The sequence below is a fragment of the Pezoporus wallicus genome, unplaced genomic scaffold, assembly GCF_028554395.1.
Source record: "Pezoporus wallicus isolate ANWC-B61680 ecotype Strahan unplaced genomic scaffold, APGP_CSIRO_Pwel_v1 contig_4131, whole genome shotgun sequence".
Classification (NCBI taxonomy): domain Eukaryota; kingdom Metazoa; phylum Chordata; class Aves; order Psittaciformes; family Psittacidae; genus Pezoporus; species Pezoporus wallicus.
In genome coordinates, this window is record NW_026641950.1 from 2782823 (window position 1) to 2790800 (window position 7978).

Below are 7978 nucleotides of genomic sequence, written 5' to 3' on the forward strand. Positions count from 1 at the left end.
TGAAGGCTGCACACATGAACATCACCAGAGCAGTTTTCTCCCAGGGGTACACCCCACCTTTAAATAAGAGCCTGACACACTGGCCCTGGGTAGTACAGACACCGTGGCCTTGCCAACATCAGGTCCTTCATGACTGAATCAAACCGGAGCCGTGGCCAAGACTTCCCTGAAATGTCTATTATAAATCTCACCAACCACACCACACCCCCTCCCCAGCCCCAAAAAATTCTGCCAGAAGCCTTGGCCTTTAGGCTCATGCTATTTTTATGCGTATCAATAAACCCAGTAAATTCAGTGGGACTACTTCCTTGCACAACAACGCATGCACACGAGGAGTAGGGAGAACAGTAATTGCCAGTTCCTTTTTTTGGTCTCATTACCTAAACAAATGAAAAATAAATAAGACAGGCAGACATTGGGACAAGTCTATTTGCTGAATTGGGGGTAATTAAGAAAGTGAGTATTTGCGCTACCTGCCCTTATAGCTAATGTGACCTATAGAGCACCCTAACACACAGTCCAGGGCAGCAAGAGTTTTGTCTGTTGAGAAAGCTGTATCGTAGTATTTCATTTGTTAATTACTAGTTTTAAGCAGTAGGAGGATGGAGGCAAAGAGGAGATGATTCATGTTTCTACCTAATAATTGCTGTATCTTGAAATGTGTATTTATGGTTTTCTTATTTATTTAATTTATACTTTGGATCTACAAGAGGAGAGATTTACATGAAGCATATTTAATTTCTCTGTATTTGAGGAACTGCTGTGGAGATTTCTTGTACTGTAGTAGATACTTGTTTTATTGATTTGACTAAAATATGGCCTATTCATAAAAAAAAAAATTAATAAAAGAAACAAGTAGCATGTGATAACATACGGGTCTTGGTGTTTAAAGGTTTTGGGAAGCATTTAGTGGAAATTAAAGGGCAGGTTTATGGTACTGAAGAATGTGAACACCTTATAGCAAAGAAACCAAATTTTGCTCCCCACAGAAAAGCCTGGAAATGTAGGTTTGTGTGTGGCTTCAATATTTTACGTGCGGTGGAATATTATTATCAGATACTCAGAGAAAAGGCCCAGTACTGCCAAGCAGTTAGACATCAGATACACATCTACACACAAGGCTTCAAGTGGGCACAACATTTAGTCTCCCTCTGGCCCTGGGAGATAAGCAGTATCACCACCCTCCCATCAAATAAGAGAACCAAGACAGAGGGGGTAGTTAGGGCCCTAGTAGAGAATAAAACCAAGCGCTGCCCATCTTCAGACCCACCAGTTGGCAACAAAGTCACTTGTCTCCAACACAACACCATCTTTGGAGATCCTATGCTGAATGACAGCCCAAGCCGAGGTAGGTGACACAGGGACACAGGAGCCCAAGCTTGGGGAACTGGCTCAGGAATGCAAGGGTAAAGACTTTAAGACACAAGGGAAGAAAATGTATGGTGTTGGCATCCCTCACCAACCCAGCCCTTGAAAAGCCTGTCTGCTAAGAATGACTTGTCCCTGCTGCACTGCCTGTACCTCGAGCAGCTCCTCTGCCATGTTTCTGGTTCTGCCATTGCAGACAGTGTCTACATTTAACATGAGCAAACAGGGAGTGTCCTCGCAGTGAATGTCTCCACCACAAGGCTTAGCACAGATTTTTCCAGGGTGTGGGGTAACCACCTGGCCAATGCTGGGCACCCCTCTGCGAATACCCAACATTTAGTCATGCATTAAAAATACCAGCATGAGTATGGAGGAGGATGCGGATACCCAATACATTTTCCAGATGAAACTGTACAGAAAGCAATGTTGGATTGACTCCAACACACCGTCAAAAAAATGTGAAATGGTGATTAACAAAATTAGTGAATGTACCATTTTCCATCAAAGACAGAAAAATTGTTAACTGTGCGGCTGAAAGCATCGCCTCTGGCACTGCCTGGCACATGGGTGTTGTCGTAATTGATAACATCTGTGAGAACATGCACTCTTCAGACTTATTTAATGCCATTTCATAACTTTGGGTTCTCCGGAACTGAAGACTAACTGAGGCACTGACCTGACTGCAAAGCACTGCATTATGACAGCCCATCACACATACAGTCATTTGTATATTTCATTTCCAAAAAAGGGGTTCCAATTTCCTCTCACCCTTTCAAAAACATCTTTGCGATAGAGCTGCTCACTAAAATATCCATCATTACTTTGCATACCACTTATTTAAATAAACTGTAGTGATTTAAAGCTAGGCTACTATTTAAAGTAATTCCTACTGGTGCATGAACAAAAAAATCTCAGATACGCTTCGCCTGCCTTTTTTCCCCTTTTGCACTCACTTTACAGATCCTGCAGCAAACAGGTTTGCCAGAAGAGCTGATCAAGGACACGTCAATGTTCGGGGGAACACCATACACTTTTCACAGTAAGTATTTTTAGCACAACCATTGGCATCTGCAGAATAATTTCACACCTGAGTTTCCCTGCCGGAAAAGTTGCAATATCAGGACTTGCACAGACAAACCAAACTGAACCAAGTCAGATTTCTCAGATGAAGCCTCTTCTCGGAAAGTCCAATGCACACCCTACAAACAATGCAGATGTCAAATAGCCATAAATATCTTATGAGATTTTGAAAATCTCAGCATTAACACCATAGGTTGTTCACGAGTGAGCAGCTCAACCCCACATGGTATTGAAAACCTTGAATTTTTTAAGTGGCAGAACTATTATTTAAGTGGACTGACACAAAGATCAGTAAAATAAGTCCTGAATTGTTTAGAAGGAAAAAAGAGAGTTGAATATTCAATGAAGTTAGGCGAAGGCTCAGAAAAAATGAGCAGCTGAACTCACAGGGGTGCAATTCAGGATGAAATGGAAGCACATGTGAATGTTGTCCCTCTCCTCAGCCACCAGGTTGGAGTCACTGCAGAAACAGGCATCGTATTTAACAGCCTTATTCACAAGCCCGATGGAGCAGCCAGAGGCCACACAGCTGACCAAAGGCAGATCAGCACTGACACTGGCCCACAGCCTCCAGTCCCAGTGGGGTGTTCCACCCAGTCGGACCTCCTGCCCTGCAGGTTCACCTGCACAGCATCTTACTCTGCTTTATTTTAGAGCAACGTTCTCCTACTGCACCGTCACGTTTTGCATAGCAGTGAAATAGCCAGGGGCAGCACACGATCTGTTGCCCTGTCTTTCTTTGCGGGGGGGGAGGCGTGCGCTGGACCATAGAGCAGAAGAGACATGCAAAGAGCCCTGCAGCATGCATGATCCTTCTCCCCAGGTGTCTGACAAGGCACTTTTGGGTGAAGAGAGCCCTCAGTGCAGCTGTGCCCAGAGCTGATGCTGCGAAACCAGCCCCTCTGCCAAGGCCTTGTCTGCTCCTCATGCTGCCAGCAAAAGCAAAGGTGGGGTTCAGGAAACAACAGCATCCTTGTCAAAGCTGTGGTTTGAGTAACGAGCCAAACCTTCAGAAGTTTCAGGCTGCTTTATCCCGGGAGCACAGTGACAAGTGTAGCAAGACTATTTAACTGTCAGACTGCACAGAAAGTCCTGGAAGTGATTTTTTTTCCTCATACAGACATTAACCTTTCCCATGAAAACTGCAACCTTATAACTCCTTTATAGCTCTATCCCAGAACCCTCATAATCTGGGGTAATCTGGGTGTCTGTCATTTGTCCTTGTAAATTTGGATGCAAGCAGTTTTTTCAACCAGATTTAAAGCAAGTTGGATAAAGATTTATCTATAATGAACACTTATAAATGGGAGTCGCCAACACTGAGTCTTGCAATGTGTGTTCCTCTAATCTTGAAAGTAATATATAAAACTCCAAACTTGGCTATTTTTTTCATATAATTTACATTATAAATAAAGATATCGAGCTATTTAGCTGACAAGAACATGCTTGAGGTGGATTATTCCTTTAGCAGAAGAGAGGAATATTCAAGGGGAAAAAAAGAACAGGAAATAAGTCCCCAGTAGTTTTCCTTCATGGACACAGAAACCACTGGCTGCTGCCACATCAGGCTCCTGTGCCTCAGTGCACCAGCCACACACTGCAAAGGCAAAAATCTATGCGAAGTCACAGGGGGGTAGGCAAGGATGTGATGCTGACAACACCAAGCTGTGTGGTTCGGTTGATACCCTGGAGGGAAGGAATGCCATCCAGAGGGACCTTGACACGCTTGTGAGGTGGGCTGATGCCAACCTCATGAAGTTTAACCATGCCAAGTGCAAGGTCCTACACCTGGGTCAGAGCAATCCCAGGCACAGCTACAGGTTGGGCAGAGAAGAGATTCAGAGCAGCCCTGCGGAGAAGGACTTGGGGGTGTTGGTTGATGAGAAAATGAACATGAGCTGGCAGTGTGCGCTTGCAGCCCAGAAAGCCAACCGTATCCTGGGCTGCATCAAAAGGAGTGTGACCAGCAGGTCAAAGGAGGTGATCCTGCCCCTTTACTCTGCTCTTGTGAGACCTCACTTGGAGTATTGTGTGCAGTTCTGGTGTCCTCAACATAAAAAGGACATGGAACTGTTGGAACAAGTCCAGAGAAGGGCCACGAGGATGATCAGGGAACTGATCAGGAAGATAGCCTGAGGAAGTTGGGGCTGTTCAGCCTGGAGAAGAGAAAGCTGCATGGAGACCTCATAGCAGCCTACCAGTATCTGAAGGGGGCCTATAAGGATGCTGGGGAGGGACTCTTCATTAGGGACTGCAGTGATAGGACAAGGGGTAACAGGTTAAAACTTAAACAGGGGAAGTTTAGATTGGCTATAAGGAGGAAATTCTTTCCTGTGAGGGTGGTGAGGCACTGGAATGGGTTGCCCAGGGAGGTTGTGAATGCTCCATCCCTGGCAGGTTGGACAGAGCCTTGGGTGATATGGTTTAGTGTGAGGTGTCCCTGCCCGTGGCAGGGGAATTGGAACTAGATGATCTTAAGGTCGTTTCCAACCCTAACTGTTCTATGACTCTATGATACAGGATGCTATCACCCGGCCTGGGAGGAAAATCTTTTTTTATTTTGTTACCATGCATCCATTTCAGTGTGCTTCCACCAGGCATTCTACTAAAGTAGCTGCTCCTTTTGCAGCCAGGCATATGTTCCTCACTGGACATCAGTCTCCAAGTAGAAAGCAGAGATGTGGTGCATCAGGTGATGCCCTTTCTTCCCTCACCTTTGCCACTTAAAGAAATGAGACAAACTCCCCCCATGTGACAACGAAGTCACCCCACCTGTGCAAAACAGCTACAGTCTGGTTACCGCCACTCCAGCATCTGTTTTGCCCTGTGTCAATCTTCCCTGCAAGCAGGGAATGGGAACTAGCCATGCAGTCCCTTGCTGGGGACCCTGCGGAACATGAGGGCTCAGCCCCAGCTACCTCCTTCTCCAGCCTCCAGCATTCCCTGCCATGCTGCAGTCAGCCCCATGTGCCTCCTCATGTCAGGGAGGACATGTATGTGCAGTGTCCATGTGTTTCTTGGTGCAAGCATGCAGAACAGGATCTGGCCCAATTGGCATAGCAGCCACAGCAGCTGGACACACCAAGGGTCTCTCTGCAGACCATCACCTCAGCTTCAGCTGCCAGAGGTAGATGATCTTTCGAGGTCCCTTCCAATCTCTAACATACTGTGATACTGTGATACTGTGATAACCTGTTGCTGCACATGATCACTGCTGGGCTGGAGGGACACATGCAATGAACTCAGCCAGGGTGAGCAGCAGAGATGGAAACTCAAAGCAACTTGAATGCTTCCTGTATCTGACAAACATGAAAGAGCCAAACCTGCTGCCCTCCAATCTCCTTTTGATGCACCAGAATAAACTATTTAACAGACATGCAGAGTGAAGTTGGAGATAAATGAGGTTATGGAGTCAGTTCTATGCAACAGTCAGGTCAGTCAGCTATAGCAGTCACTTTTGTCCCTAGAAATCATCATGTCCACAGCAAAACCCACCCAACCCACAGCAGAAGGAGAGCTCACAAGTCATCTCCATTGCATCCAGTTATGCTCCCAGCTGGAAGGTTGTTAGTTTAAGCAGAATATTACAAAGAGAAAGTAGCACGTGCATGAACTCTGCAAGAGCCCTGTGCAACACAGGACAACACAACTGCCTTATAGACAGACCCAGGCAGCACTGATGAGAAGCACTTCACATGGTCAAGGAAACCTCCTTGCCGCACACTTGCTATGTAAAGGGTATGTGCTGTACAAAACAAACCACTGACAAACACATTTTCCCCTGTGGCTTGACACCAGCTCCCAAAAGACAGGACCAACAGGTCAGCAGGGTCTTCCTGGAGCACCAAACCACCATCACCTGCTGCAAAAGAAATAGCTTTGTTTCCTTTTATTTATCACAAGGAAACAGCACAAAGTGCATCTTATCAGGGCAAATGCACGGAGCTGTTATCAAGTTCTACTGCCTCTTGATAACCAGCGCAGACACGGGGACCCAGCAGATGCCACACATCAGAAAACAAAAGCACTTCTCTTGTACGCTGGAAACAGAGTTATGTGGAGATAGGATATTGTTTCATAAGCATCCTGACAGGATAGCTGCGCCACCTTACTCTGCACCCAGCTGAGGGTGCCCCTCACCACCACCACCGACTGTGCAGGGTGACCCATGGCAAGTGCAACACCGGGGTCACTCCTGTAACCACTGCGTGGGAGGGAAAGCACACAAAAAAAGCCCCTTGCCTGCACCCATGCGAGCAGCTGGCTCTGAGGCTCCATCTGTGTTACATTTAGGTGACACAAACCACAGCTGGTTCTTGGTGCATGGCCAGATATGCAAACTCCCCACAGGAAACACTGTTCCACATGGCGAGGCATGACGAGGAAAACATTCTCCTTCCTCCCAAATGCTTTTACATCTTCCAGTGGTGTTAAGGCATCCAGTTGTGGATTGAAACCACTCAAAAAGTGAAAACTAAACAGTTTCCAGTTTTCTCCTGCAGAGGCTCAGGACAACGTCTGCCAGTGCCTCTACACAGAATCATAGAATAGTTTGGGTTGGAAGGGACCTTCAGAGCTCAACTGGTCCAACCCCCCTGCAATGAGCAAGGCCACATTCCACTAGACCGGGTTCCCCAGAACCACATCCACCCTGACCCTGAATGCCTCCAGGGATGGCGCATCCACCACCTCTCTGGGAAGCCTGTGCCAGGATTTTACGACCCTCATGGTAAAAAGTCTTTCTCACGTCCAGCCTGAATTTCCCCTCTTTCAGTTTAAAACCATCACTCCTCATCTTCTCGCAACAGGCCCTGCTGAAAAGTCTCTCCCCATCTTTCTCATAGGCCCCTTTTAGAACCGAAAGGCCACAATAGGGTCTCCCCAGAGCCTTCTCTTCTCCAGGCTGAACAAGCCCAACTCTCTCAGCCTTTCCTCATAAAAGAGATGCTCCAGCCGTCTGACTGTGTCTGTGTTCCTCCTTTGGACCCTCTTCAACAGATCCATATCTTTCCTGTACTGAGGACCGTGCAGCTGGATGCAGCACTGCAGGTGGGGTCTCACCAGAGCAGAGCAGAGCGGCAGGATCACCTCTCTTGACCTGCTGGTCACGCTCCTTTGGATGCAGCCCAAGATGTGATTGGCCTCCTGGTCTGCAAGCACACACTCCCAGCTCATGTCCCTGAGCACCACCGGGCCAGGCCAGGCAGCGCAGACATGGGACCGCCCCTATGCCCATCAGCTCCCCAGCTCATTTCAATCCCTTACTGGCCTTTCTGAACTGAAACCCTCCTTTCTCACTTGTGCCAAACCCAAGCAGAGCTTTTAACATCACTGCCTCACTACTACTGGGTATGAGAGCACAGCAAGGCATCCTGAGCAGGGAAGAAGTCTGGCAACTAACCTGCCAAATGAAAATCAGTGCGATAGAGTAAAGGTTTTGAGGTGGCTGAAGGTCATTTTCCCCCAAGATCTATGTTCCATCTGCTTTACAGCTGTCATATTGCTTAAGTAAGTCAATAGATGACAGCTT